General features: G+C 37.4%; 1 long non-coding RNA gene and 1 pseudogene across 2 annotated transcripts; one reads left to right on the forward strand and one right to left on the reverse strand.

Annotated features, from left to right (window-relative positions):
* Nucleotides 1-347: 347 nt before the first annotated feature.
* On the reverse strand, nt 348-4,281 carry LOC145208184 (uncharacterized; annotated as a pseudogene). Its single transcript, XR_013854562.1, has 2 exons — nt 4,029-4,281; nt 348-3,914 (listed from the first exon to the last, which is right to left on the reverse strand). The product of XR_013854562.1 is annotated as an uncharacterized LOC145208184 (transcript).
* A 5,217-nt stretch (nt 4,282-9,498) lies between these two features.
* LOC145203765 (uncharacterized) lies at nt 9,499-11,925 on the forward strand. Its single transcript, XR_013853392.1, has 2 exons — nt 9,499-10,520; nt 11,224-11,925. It is a non-coding gene; the product is annotated as an uncharacterized LOC145203765 (long non-coding RNA).
* The last annotated feature ends 1,690 nt before the right edge of the window (nt 11,926-13,615 follow it).

The raw sequence follows: 13,615 nt of genomic DNA on the forward strand, positions 1-13,615 counted from the left end.
AAATAATAAATAAGCATATACCAAACTAAGTGAACACAGTGAATAAACTAAACTAAGTGAACACCGGTTCACGTTACACTAGCACGTCCGACAGTCGCTTTAAATGCTCTTCGAAAGTTTTCGAGTATACAATGATATCATCCAAGTACGCTAGGGCCCCCTGCCACTCGATTCCGTTCAGGACGATACGCATCAGGCGCTGAAAAGTCGCTGCAGAATTGCACAGGCCCATGGGCATTACATTAAATTCAAAAAAGCTGACGTGGCGTTGGACATTTGGTCTAAACTTTAAACTGTCATCTATCCGGGGAATCGGGTAACCATTTTTATTTTTTTATTTTATTTATTTATTTATTTTTTTTGAAATAGTGATTGAGGTTCTGCACGATGTAACCGGTAGCATTATTCATTATGCCGCCCACTCGAAGAGGTAGACTAATGCTGCCTTTCACCGCCAATTGTAGCCCATCGGCACCTACCAAGTGCTTGGAAGGGGACCTATTTATCTGTAGGTTTTGTTCTGCGCCGAGTGAGTCCCATTTTATCGTACTCATCAGACATACACCCGAGCCAGTGTCTAACAAAGCACACATGGTACCCTGCCCAACCAAAATGGAAACAAACCGTGCAAGCGCTGGAGGTGGTGCAATTCTCTCATCAGGCGTAGATTCCGGACCTGCAGTCGGTCTATTTGCTCTGCCTGATGCGGTTGGTTGTTGACTAGAGGACTCATTTACATTCGCGGGGCGTTTAGGCGTCTGTAAAAAGAAGTTGGTAATGACCCAGGCTCGAGTCTTACCCTAACCATTTTTGGGCGCATACCCAGGTGCGGACAGTCGCGTCGAAAATGGCCTGGCTGTCCTCAGCCGTAACACTTTCGGCTTTGTTCGTGGTGGCCATAAAAATGTCCTGTCGTTTTAAGGGAATCAACTTCAGCTTGTAGGGTCTTCAATGTGTCTTCGAATTTAGCAATCCGTTCCGAATTGTAAAGAGATTTAAGTCCTTCTCTTGTATTGCCCATTTCAGATCATTGCCAATGCTTGCTAAAAACAGATGCCGTTTTTTTTCCTTTGAAGCATCGACGCTCGTACAATAAGATTCAAGCATATTAAAATATTGACCTAGTTCCTCCCCAGGCCGTAAAGGCGGAGGTTGCATTAAAACGTTAAAAGACATTATAAAATCAACCTAAAATACAATACTTAAAAACACAAAAAGGAGAGTCTTCCTAGTAAAACCAGCGGGTAGTGGTGACAGGGTCCTAGCGTGCCCCCTAAGAATGGAACAACACAATGTGGCATCACAGTACATTGTCACGTCACAAGGCTATGTTTACAAACATCCCTCGCTATTATGCCACCCTCGCTATTATGCCACTTTCTCTCGGTCCCAAAGGGTGGCATAGTATCGAAGTTTGACTGTATGCCGTGGAAATAGGATATAGTGAAAATATGATTGGCAAAACAAACCAATTAAACACAACAATAATAACAGAGTTAAGTGCCAGGATACCCAATACGCAACGCTCCAACAAAACGATTATAAGTGCACGTAGGTGTGTGAAAATCAAGTAGTTCATTATTACAAAAGGTGAAAGTGCTAAAAATTCGCCCCAATGTTGGGCTCAATTCCATTGATGGTGATGGTTAAATGCACGTTAGACTGAGTTTCCCCTCCACTTTGAAGTAGCTTAGTCTTGTCGCTGTTAATCGTTTGACCGGCTGTTGCTGTATTTTTGGCCAATGAGTTGGTCATTCCTTGAAGATCTGTCATCGACTCTGCGAGCAAGGCAATGTCATCTGCAAAATCGAGATCTGTAAGGCGCTTGTAGTTTGTCCATGAGATGCCGGACTTTGGATAAGTCATCGGTTTTCTCATCACATAGTCGATAGTGGTAATGAACAGTAGGTGTGATAGCACACAGCCCTGGCGAACACCTGTATTGGTTCTAAAGAACTCTGTGTTTCCTGACCGAACTCATACGCACCAGCTTGATTCTTCGTGGATGTTTTTAAAGGTATCTACAAACCTGGATGAAACACCATGTTTTGTAGCATCTGCCATACAGTGTTGTGGTGTATGCTATCAAATGCCTTCCTGAAGTCAATGAAGTTGACAAACAGGGGTATCTGAAATGCAAGGCACTGTTCCACAATGTTCCTAAGAACAAAGATCTGGTCACAGCACGACCTGTTGTAACGAAAGCCTGCCTGTTCATCTCTCAACTTCTAATCTAAGGATGTCTTTAATCTGTGCAGAAGCATGCAACAGAACGCTTTCCCTGGAACAGAAAGCAGTGTGATTCCTCGCCAATTACCACAAATGCCTAGATTTCCCTTTTTTGGAAGTTTCACAATTACTCCTTTTTTCCAATCAGATGGTACAGTTTGCATTTTCCAACATAAGTTGCATAGCTTTGTCAGCTGTGCATTTTTTCTTCTTGATTTGTGCAATGGTGTGTTATCAGGCAATTTTAGACCAACAATATATTCAAAGCACTCTTTCAGAAATGGTTCCCATGATGCCTTACAAACACGTAGGGGTGATTTAAAGCCACTGGCAAATGGATTCCGAGAGTTTAATACATCGAACAAATGATCAAACAATCTAATAAACTGAACTGTAGCTTCACTACCAGTAAATTCTTTCAACCTGAGTTGTGTAGCACAATACTCAATTGCATCTGCAACACTGGAGCTCAAAGACTGTGCTGCAATATTCACCTTTTCTGTTGGTGCCATTTAATATGTTTTAATTTAAGTTTGTTGCCCAGCGGTAAACCTTCTCTGTCTTGCAACTTATGCAACTCAACAATATACTGCCATTTAATTTTTTGTCCTTTCAGGTCAACAGAAAACATTCCAGTCAGCAATAGTATTACGAACAAGTTTCAGCATATGGCATACATCAAGCATGATGTGTATCTTTTCCCCATTATGTGAGGGGTGTGGGAAGTATGCCAATAAATTACTGGGATCAAGACAAGCACCAAGCTCCGAAAGCATGGAGAAGTGACATGATGGTCCATCACAGGTCAAAGACACTACTCTTGCTCCAGTGTCAGCAAGTCGTTGGATACAAATTTTAACAATGTTGGCACGTTCAATGCCATTCAATCCATCAATGTAAAAATAGGCACATGGCATTTTCCATGAACTGTTAACACATACTGCCATTAAAACGAGTGCTTCCTGTGCCAAAGGTTGTGAATCATTATCTTCTACCCCATTACCTATGTCAACAAAGCCACAGAACTTCTCACCATCCCATGCAACTTCTTAATAGCCATCTCATCCAACATCAAGGAACATACCACTTGCCACAATCTGCATAATTTTTTACTTTTTCTTGTATTGCATCAAATGAGGGTTTGTAAACCCTGGCCCTGCAGGAATTTTCGAGTACCATTTTCTTATTTGTGCTTGATGAGGAAGGGCAAACTGAAATGTTTTATGGACAAACTCATAAGCCTTGGAATAGAATTGCAATGTTAATGCAAATGCTCTCAGTGAGTCTGGATACTTGGACCCTTTACCTGACTTGGTTTTAACAATTCTAGTCATTATACCCAGAGGTACACCTGCCAAAGCCTGCTCTAGCTTCTCTTCACATTTTAGTGTTATCAGCTGTTTGTCTCTCAAGACACTGATTACTTGTGTAAGAGATGTCACCTTCTCTTTAAGTCGCCTTGTTTTTTGGTTTGCAAGCTTCATTTTTCTGTTTAAACTGCAAATTCTGCTTCCCATTTTTTTATTTATTTTTGTTGGCGAATCTGCTAAACAGTAGTTGTGGTCGTTCTTACTTTTCTTAGTAATTGTAGCATTGACTTCTGTGCTATTTTGTGCAGTTGGTTTGTCAATTTCGGCCTCATTCTCTACATGCCTTTTTAAAGGGGGCCTTCGTTCTTTTTTTGCCTAAAACATATTAATAGACAAATGTAAATATATTCTCATTCTATTGTGTATTAAATTTAATTATTTTTTAAATATTTAAAATTCATTATTTCAAATAATACAATTATTTATCACCTGCTTTAGATGTTTTGGCAAATTCTTAAATCTGGTGGGAACGGCATCATCTCTTAAAGTGGTAATTTGACCAGTACGGTTGATATATTTTTCCAAAAAGTGATCTGAGCAAACCAGAGAGTGTTTGCTTGGAATCCAGTTTTGCCTGCGAGTGTTATTAATCCAGACTTTTCGCCGGCCCGATTCTGATGGAAATCTAGGAGCAAATGTAAAGCAAACCTCTAATTAAAATGTTTGTAAAATAGTAATGAAAAAAACCTGGAGTATATCTTATGAGTTTGATATCAACTTACCACTAGCACTACAATCAACTGACCACATAACCAAGTAATTGTATAGTTATTGATACCGCCTGGAATCGAACCAGGGTCCTTTGCCGCAAAGCAAATGTGATAAAACCACTACACCACAGGATTGTACAAAATGTATACATCACTTGGTTAAATAGGTACTACTACACCATAATGTTTGGCTGAGGAGCGCCTGCTTGTCTTGTACAATTATAATAGTAAAAGATGCGCAGTAACAATACAAACGTAATGTTCAAACGTAAAGTCAAATACAACTAGAATCAGCTTGGCCTTAGTTGCTGCCTGCTGGCACTAACTCAACTGAACTGCCAAAATATATCCTACTTGTGAAAAGTACGGGGATATCTGCGCTTTGTGCAGCTCTCTTCGTCGTCACTGCCTTCGCTGTTACTTCTACTTCCACCTTTTTTAACTTTTCTTTTGCTACAACCGAATGCACAACACTGCGAACCTGCTTGGCCCATTGTGCCAGACTACCAGGTGATCCTTCCAATATGGCGGCAAAGGCTTCAAAAATCCCCTCATCGTAACGCCTGGTTGCGCTATCCAGGCTTTTTTCTAGATCAGTGGGTTGTTCAGCCGAATAAAAAATTACGCTAGGTGGCAGCACCTTCCGGTCATACAATGTTGGTTTATGCTGGCGACAATAGCAAAAGAAAAAATGGGACAAAACATCTGCTATTCCAAATATGTCTTGCAGGAATAAGCAACAACAGAAATACTCAGATTAGTTCTGAATGCTACCAAAGAAAAAAATAGCATTGTGACTGTGAAGTTAAATGCCTCACTGAAATTCAGAAGCAATAGGAATTTTAAAATACCTGAGTGGTGACAATTTCAAATTTTGGTTTCTTAACACACCATGTGGACAGTGTTTCCACCAAGCATATCCTATTGTTGGCAAAAAAAGCTATTTACTGAAATGAAAATGTTTCTGTAGATCTGATGTTCATGATTACAATCTAGATCAGCGGTTCCCAAACAGGGGTCCGTGAAGCAATTTTGCGGGGTCCGCGAAAAGGCTGACATGCCTCTATAATCTTATTTGGCGTCAATTTGTGTCACTGAATAGGTTTAAATCAAAGTACAATTAGAGATCCACTGCCTCCATTACTATACAATAGATAGCCTGCCTTTATTGCATGACAACTATCAAGAATGCAATTGTTTGCGCACTATCGCAATGTTTTCTGTCTTGTCTGTGATGTCACAAACCGTCTTTGGATTGTTGTTATGTGTAATTTTGCAAACCTAATAAGCTAAAATTTTGTAAATCAACTTTCATATTGCTAAAATACACCTTCAGGCTTAAGGTCCGCGAGTCCTCGATATAATGGCAAAGTATCCGTTTTGAAAAAAAACAATGAAAAAGTTTGAAAACCACTAAGTTAGAAAGTTGTTACATTAAAAAGAATCGTGACTGCACTAGTGTACTATAAGAAACAATGGTTTTGCATTTTTCCTATAGCATTTTTTTTTTTTTATGGGGCCGCGAAATATCAAAATAATTGCAAAGGGTCCACCAGGCAAAATTTTTAGAAAAGTTTGGGAACCGCAGATCTAGATGATGTTTTGAAAAGTAAAATTACTAAGATGAAAAATCCTTTTTGCAATTTCCATGAGTCCTTCAAAGGCAAAATGGTTCTTTTCAACACTGAAAAGGATGCAAACTTTTCTAAGAAACACCATTATTTCCAAAAGACTTGGACGTGCAGTGCTAGCACTAAATATAAAAACAGTGTCTTATAGTTGTCATTTGGAAATCAAGGAATAAGTGATCAAATATTTTCCCCAAACTATAACTTAACGATTCAGTTTAGTTGTAAAAAGGAAGCACAAGGTTTAATAACGTGGTTCAAATTCAAGTGAGAGTGTTGTAAATTTCAAAGCATGATGGAGTTTTGCAATTTGAAAAAAGGAATAATAAGCTATTTGCCACCAAATAAAGCATCAAGTATAGTAGTTAAGAAACTGAAAGACAATACTAGTCTGTACACAAAAATTCAAAGAAAAGATGTTTAAATAAACAAGTTCTGACACAAATGTAATGAGGTTGTTAAATTTGTTATGATGCCAACAAAAAACTTTATGGCTAGTTTTTTTTTGTGGCAATAATCTGTGAAGTGTCATAGGCATGGGCGTCCGCAGCGGGGGGCAGGAGGGGCACGTGCCCCCCCCCCCCCCCCTGGAAAAAAAGAAAAACGCAAACGGTCGGAGAATCCGCAACTTAAAACAAAACAAAATAAACATTCACACAGTGTAATACAAAAACTATTCCTGGAACGTAAATTGAAGACGCCGTGGTCTCCACCCCTTCATTACAAGTGTAACTGTAACAGAACAGAATAAGGTTTTACAACAAATTAAGTGAATCGAACATTATTACTTAACAATAGTTCGGTAACAAGCATATTATTACGTCATTGATGGATGTGTCAAACAGGCATTATGTGATATCTTCACTGAATTTGTTGTTACATCTGATGAGGTTCGTCAATGTAAATCCTACTTCCGTTAAAAAGTATTTGCCAATCACCACATACTTCAGTGATGTTTAATATTGTGTTTATTGTATTATTTTGCTACTTTGGGATTGGCGAAAATGAGTAGCACAGTCAGATGATTTTTGTTCTGAAAAACCGTTTATCGAACGGCGATGTTACGATAGTTTTGCCCTCCCCTGTATTTTTTCCTGCGGACGCCCATGGTCATAGGATATGTTGAAAACGCTGACTGTGACTATAAGTTACTTAAATGAAACATGATCATATTTATGACCGAATAGCAAGTGTGTTAGTTAGTGTTCATTTTTATAACCAGTTCTTCTCAAATGTTGTCCAACTGAAATACTTCGACCTTTTTTCGACTCATTTATAACTATTTTTTCTCTTTATTGTTGTTGTGTTTTACCGTATTTACAACGGCTTCGTTACGAGTCAGTATCACGTGTGTTTTTGTTCCACATTATTACTGCATGTTATGGTGTTTAGCCGTCGCTGTGCAAGTAAACAAAATACACAAATGATACCGTCTGCTGTTCACACTCGTGTACATTATTGCGTAACAAAAATTACGTCACCATGGAGTTGCTAATTAAGATTTGTATTACTTGTTTTTCTACACAAAACAATGGCTAGAAAACTAGAAATGTGGCTTTTATATATATCTCCAACTTATATATGTTCAATAAAGGCTAAAATTTGGAGCACCACCCCCTGAAATTTTAGGCACGAGCCGCCACTGCCGTTTAGGCTTAATATTCTTACATGCGTTGGGGGTGGTACTAAACACCATATGGTACCACACGCACTGATCTCTATAAACCCTGGATTGCGCTACTCCGTTGAACGGTTGGGTGGTTTTTGAAGCAAATTGAAGCGTAATGGCGGCTGAAAAGGAAGCCCCAAAAATGCATTGCGGGCAATGGGAAGAGAGTGGAAAAATGTCGATAAATTTTGTTTTAGGCAATGTATTCCAGTGTGTAATAACCTATAAATATGCGTAAATTGACTGTGAGGTGTAAGTATGTGTACTGGGAATTAAAACGTTTTTAAGTTAGTGTTGAAATAAATCTTTACTGAGTTGTAATAAATGTTTTTTTGGTTCAATATGAGTAGTTTACATGCGTTCCTCTATATTTAAGACAGAAATCCAACAAAAATGGCTCTTTCCTTCACACATGATGATGTGATACTTCATTCAACATCATCTTGTGCTGATCCAAACTGCTGTTTTTAATTGTCACCAAAGTCTTGGAACTAAAATGTGACTTTAAAGTTTTTTAAAAGTTTGTTGCAGTAGGTTTAACATTTTTACTTGTATGCTACAAACTGTAAACCTAGTATGCTCAATTTTTTAGCTTATTTAATGTAACCTTTTCAGTTTGCAACCAACATGTGTAGAATAAATTTTTGGTAAAATGTTTCGAATTCTCAAACTTAACTAAACTCCAAAAAGAGATACATGTACATAAATGCATTTAAGACCTCACACCCAAATGAGATGCCTATTTATGTACTATTTTAGTCAGAATCATGACATATTGTTTTATTTCCATTCAATATGCAATTTCCTGCAAAAAAACATGCCTGCACAACACTCCAACACTTAAATTCTTTCTTGCAAAACGGGAATGAAGGCAACGATTACAAATGCACTATATAGCCAAGTTCATACAGATATCCTGCATTTATTGTCAGATGCATCACTATTATTGGTGATCCCATTATAACAGATAGTGCATTCACCAGATAAAAAAAACCTCAAAGTTGTTAATTAAGTTTAAAATGTGCAGCATATCATGTTACAGGCTATGTTTCAGAGATGATTACAAGACATACTTAGTCCTAGTAAAAGAGTATACACACACAAAATATTTAATGTGATTCCAATTCCTTCATAGTGTATTTGTTGTAGAAAAAGGCTGTATCTTGCAGTGTCGTGAAGCTTGAGGGTGTGGGAAGAGACTAAAACATTTCCATTGGACTTTACCTAAGACAATTAATGTTGCTTATTGGAGAAACATAAACCCGATTGTGTCTGAAATGTTTAGAAACAACTTCATGAGAATTTTTAAATCTTATAATAACACCAATTTTATATTAGATAATAAACAACCAAATCAAATGCACTCATTTAAGAAAAAAAGTTAAATACTGTTAAAAATATTTTGAACAAAATAGTTGAAATATTGTATTATTATTTTGCGTTTTTAATTAAAACGTTCCAACCACTTGTTCCTCAAAATTTCCTGGAGTTTAATGACAGTCAAAAACAGCAGTTTGGATAAGTAAGGTAATGTCACACAAAGTATCACATCACCTTGTGTAAAAAAAATAGCCGTCTTGTCGGATTTAAGTCCTAAATACTTAAAAAAGCACGGAAATTACTTATATTGCACAAGAAACATTCATTACCACTCAGTAAAGATTTATTTCAACACTAACTTAAAAACGTTTTAATTTCCAGTACACATACATACACCTCACAGTCAATCTACGCATATTTATTGGTTATTACACACTGGAAAACATGCGTCCTAATAAACTACTGATCATATCTGAAAAAATCGCTATAAAAATGCCTGAAACAAAATTTATCGACATTTTTCCACTCTCTCCCCATTGCCCGCAATGCATTTTTGGGGCTTCCTTTTGCAGAGTGAGGGTCGTAACCAAAAATTGCCACTTGCCACTTGCCACGGTTGCCACTCAATCCGGTGGCAAGCAAGAAATTTTTGTGGCAAGTGGCAAGCGGTGTTGGCAAGTGGCAAGTGTTGGTGGCAAGTCTTGTTGGCAAGTGGCAAGCGTTGTTGGCAAGTGGCAAGCGTTGTTGGCAAGTGGCAAGTATTGTTGGCAAGTGGCAAGTTTTGTAGACAAGTCTGGTTGGCAAGGGGCAAGTAAATGTGTTAAATGTCTCAACGGCAAGAGATGTAAACCTCGATGCCGAGACAAGCAAATATCCATTCGTGGACGATTATAATGCGAATAAAACTCTCAGATTGAGTTTTGGTGAGGTGAAAAAGAAAAATTCTGCATGCTAATTTTTTTGATGAGTATATATAATGTAGATGATTGCGTCTGTCAAATGTATTTGGTTTCTATGACTGGACGTGTTCAAACTCAAAGAGACTTGCCACTGAACGTTCAGATCGGATGAGACTTGCCACTGAACGTTCCGATCGGATGAGACTTGCCACTGAAGGTTCGGTTGCCACTGAAGGTTTGGTTGCCACTGAAGGTTCGGTAGCCACTGAATGAAAAGTTCGCTTATTACCGAACGAACAGTTAAACGAACACCTTTTTACTGAACTTAACATCGTCGTTAGTTTGCAACGAATTTGCATGTGTTCATGGAATAATCCCGCCATTGTGAATTGGTCAGATTGAAATCGTTGAAAACAACAAGTCTACAAATTTCAATGGCTGAAATTTCTACTTAATTCATAACAATTGTGAGCCTGACTTAGCTGACAGTTGAAAATGAGATTAAGAAAATGAGATTAATTCAATCTGTAAAAGGACTTAACCTTGCTTTCAAACATGGAAAAGTAGTCTCATAAACATTTGATTTTAACCATACAAAAACTCTCTGACATAAAGTCTCACAGGAGCATGAAAATACATGCAAAAGTGGAAATAGACAAACACTCAGACGATTATGTTCATTGAGACAGCAACATGTAAGTTAGTGAAATGTAATTTTTTTAGCAAGCTATGCCAAACATGTTATGTTACTTTTTTCCCAATTGCTAATGTTATAGGGAGTCAAGTACTGTGAACACTGTCAATTCCAACTTTTTGTTTGGGACTAATTACATATTTATCACATGTAGTTGTCTTGATACCCATCAACGAAGTGGAGAGTTGTCTTTTTAGAGTTAAGACACTTTAATCGTTAGGCCATGTTGAAAAGATAACCCCATGCTGAAAAAGTTGGCTCTGCCTCTGATTAGCACACAATCCCTTGTGGTGGGTGTGAAGGAATCCCTTAGCAGTTGCTTGGTTGCAAGGACCGTTTTGCCCTATGTTGATGCACAATAAGCTGTTCTTTTATGACATTTATATCAAGGTTGCTGTACCTGGTATTTAAATACTTGATGCAGAACTTATTCTCGCCATATATGTTTCTGGCCAAGGTTGCTACTTAAAGCCATGATGCCCACTGGCCATGGCAGCTACTTAAAGCCGTGGTGTCTACTCGCCATGGCTGTCAATTGAAACCATGATGTTGCATTCTAAATCAGACTCAGAGTGAAAGCAACAATTAATTAGTGACAATTTTTGACTTTTATCTTGCTTAGACTTAAATTTTGTTCTAGTACAAAGGAAACTTACATTGCTCTGTATCTGTTGTATAATTGCTGGCTCTATTTATCATTTCAGAATTGATGTGTGATTCTCTACGAAGCATATTTTAGTATAAGATTTAAGGACATTTGATTTGCATCACAATATTGTTGACCTGCAACTGAACATAACCTGGTCCATGGAATGCAAGCATTACATATATTTCATTGTTTTAGCATATTGTATTGATTGATAATAGTTTTGTGAATTATTATGGAATTTTACCCTATCCAACATTTATTCATTACACTTGAATGGTTAGCTATTGTGCCATCACTACTCTTTCCATGTTGGATTTTAATGGTCCTTTTGGCGATCGCCCAAGCATATTTTCTTACGTGGATGTTTAGTTGTTCTGTGATCTATTACCAACTCATCATGTGTTAGCATGTGATACTTTAATGAAAAATGTTTATAGGTAATAAATTTGTAGTTAAGTGTCGAGCAAGCACTCTCCTCCTCTGGCACACACACAAGCATTTGTCAAGCTTTTTGTTTGTTACTGCATTATGATATGTTATTTGACAATTACTAGATGGACTTTATATTTCCTCTTAATTATGTTTTTGCAGTAAGGTGACACAGACGTTAACCATAATGTTTTTTCTTACTGCTGTTTTGTTAGATGTGCTTACGATTTTGTTCACCTCCTTGAGCAACAGCAAAAGTATAAATGCCCTATTTGCACCCATTTTCTTTGTTCATGCAAGTTCATCAATAAACAAGATTAATGATTTATTTATGCTTGTAGTGCATCTGCCTAGGACAGGGGATTCCAACCAGGGCCCAGGAGCTGTATTTAGGGCAGTCATGGGTGTACGCTTGCTGTAACCACCCACTAAAAGTCAGTGAGCCCTTTTCTATTTTAAAGCTTATAATTAATTATATGTTGCAAATGATTAAATAACCTAATTTAATCGACTATTTTGTGGTTTATGGTCTTTTTAATTTAGTTAAGTTTGTCAAATACATTTTTGCTAGGGGGGCATGAGTCTTACTGGGTTACCACTTATGGGTCCCATGAGGCCCAAAAGTGGGGGTGGGGGTACAGTGCATGAAAGGTTAAGAACCACTGACCTAGGAATTTGCCTAAATGTTCACGAAATGTATTCAAGTATTTTGTATTTATTTATTATAATCCATACTGCAAAAGCCACATTGACAAAGAAAAATAATAATGTTTACAAGGAGCAAAATTGCAAAAAAACATAAAAAATAAGTTTGATCTTAAAGTTTACATATCACAGTACACACAAATTATGATAACTATATCCAAAAAATTTAGCGTTATACCCAATAAAATAATGCCATTTGTGTACACCACTTCTTAGAATATCTCCTTCAAGCCATATCTCATGTGCTCCTGGTAAAGACACCACACTCCACAGCAACTTGCGACTTAATAGCTTGTCAACGATCGGGAACAATTTGTATCAATTGATTTACTTTGCACTTGTCACCAAAACCAAACCGACTTGCCACCGAAACCGGTGACAACCGAAACACTTGCCACTGAATCGGTGGCAATTGCCACTGAACCGGTGGCAATTGCCACTGAACCGGTGGCAAGTGGCAAGTGGCAATTTTTGGTTACAACCCCTGTTGCTTTTGCAGCCGCCATTACGCTTCAATTTGCTTCAACCGTGACGGCCAGTCAGTGGCGGCTCGTGCCTAAAATTTGTGGGGGTGCTGCTCAAAATTTTAGCCTTTATTGAACATATATAAGTTGGCAATATATAGAAAACCTACATTTATAGTTTTCTAGCCATTGTTTTGTGTAGAAAAACAAGTAATACAAATCTTAATCAGAAACTCCATTGTGACGTAATTTTTGTTACGCAATAATGTACACGAGTGTAAACAGCAGACGGTATCATTTGTGTATTTTGTTTACTTGCACAGCGACGGCTAAACACCATAACATGCAGTAATAATGTGGAACAAAAACACACGTGATACTGACTCGAAACTAAGCGGTTGTAAATACGGTAAAACACAACAAGAATATAGAAAAAAAAGTAATGATTCGAAAAAGGTCGAATTATTTCAGTTCGACAACATTTAAAAAAATGGTCATGTTTCATTTAAGTAACCTTATGGTCACAGTCAGCGTTTTCAACATATTATATGACACTTCACAGATTATAATTGTCACACAAAAAACTAGCCATACAGCTGTTTATTTGTATCATAACTGACAAATTTAACAACCACTTTACATTTGTGTCAGAACTTGTTTATTTTAACATCTTTTTTTGAATTTTTGTGTACAGACTATTATTTGTCTTTCAGATTTTTAACTGCTATAATTGCTGCTTTATTTGCTGGCAAATAGCTTATAATTGCTTTTTTTAAGTGCAAAACTCCTTTAAGCTTTAAAATTTACAACACTCTCACTTAAATTTAAACCATATTATTAAACCTTGTG

Source organism: Phallusia mammillata, chromosome 1 (genome assembly GCF_965637545.1).
Source record: "Phallusia mammillata chromosome 1, kaPhaMamm4.hap1.1, whole genome shotgun sequence".
NCBI lineage: Eukaryota > Metazoa > Chordata > Ascidiacea > Phlebobranchia > Ascidiidae > Phallusia > Phallusia mammillata.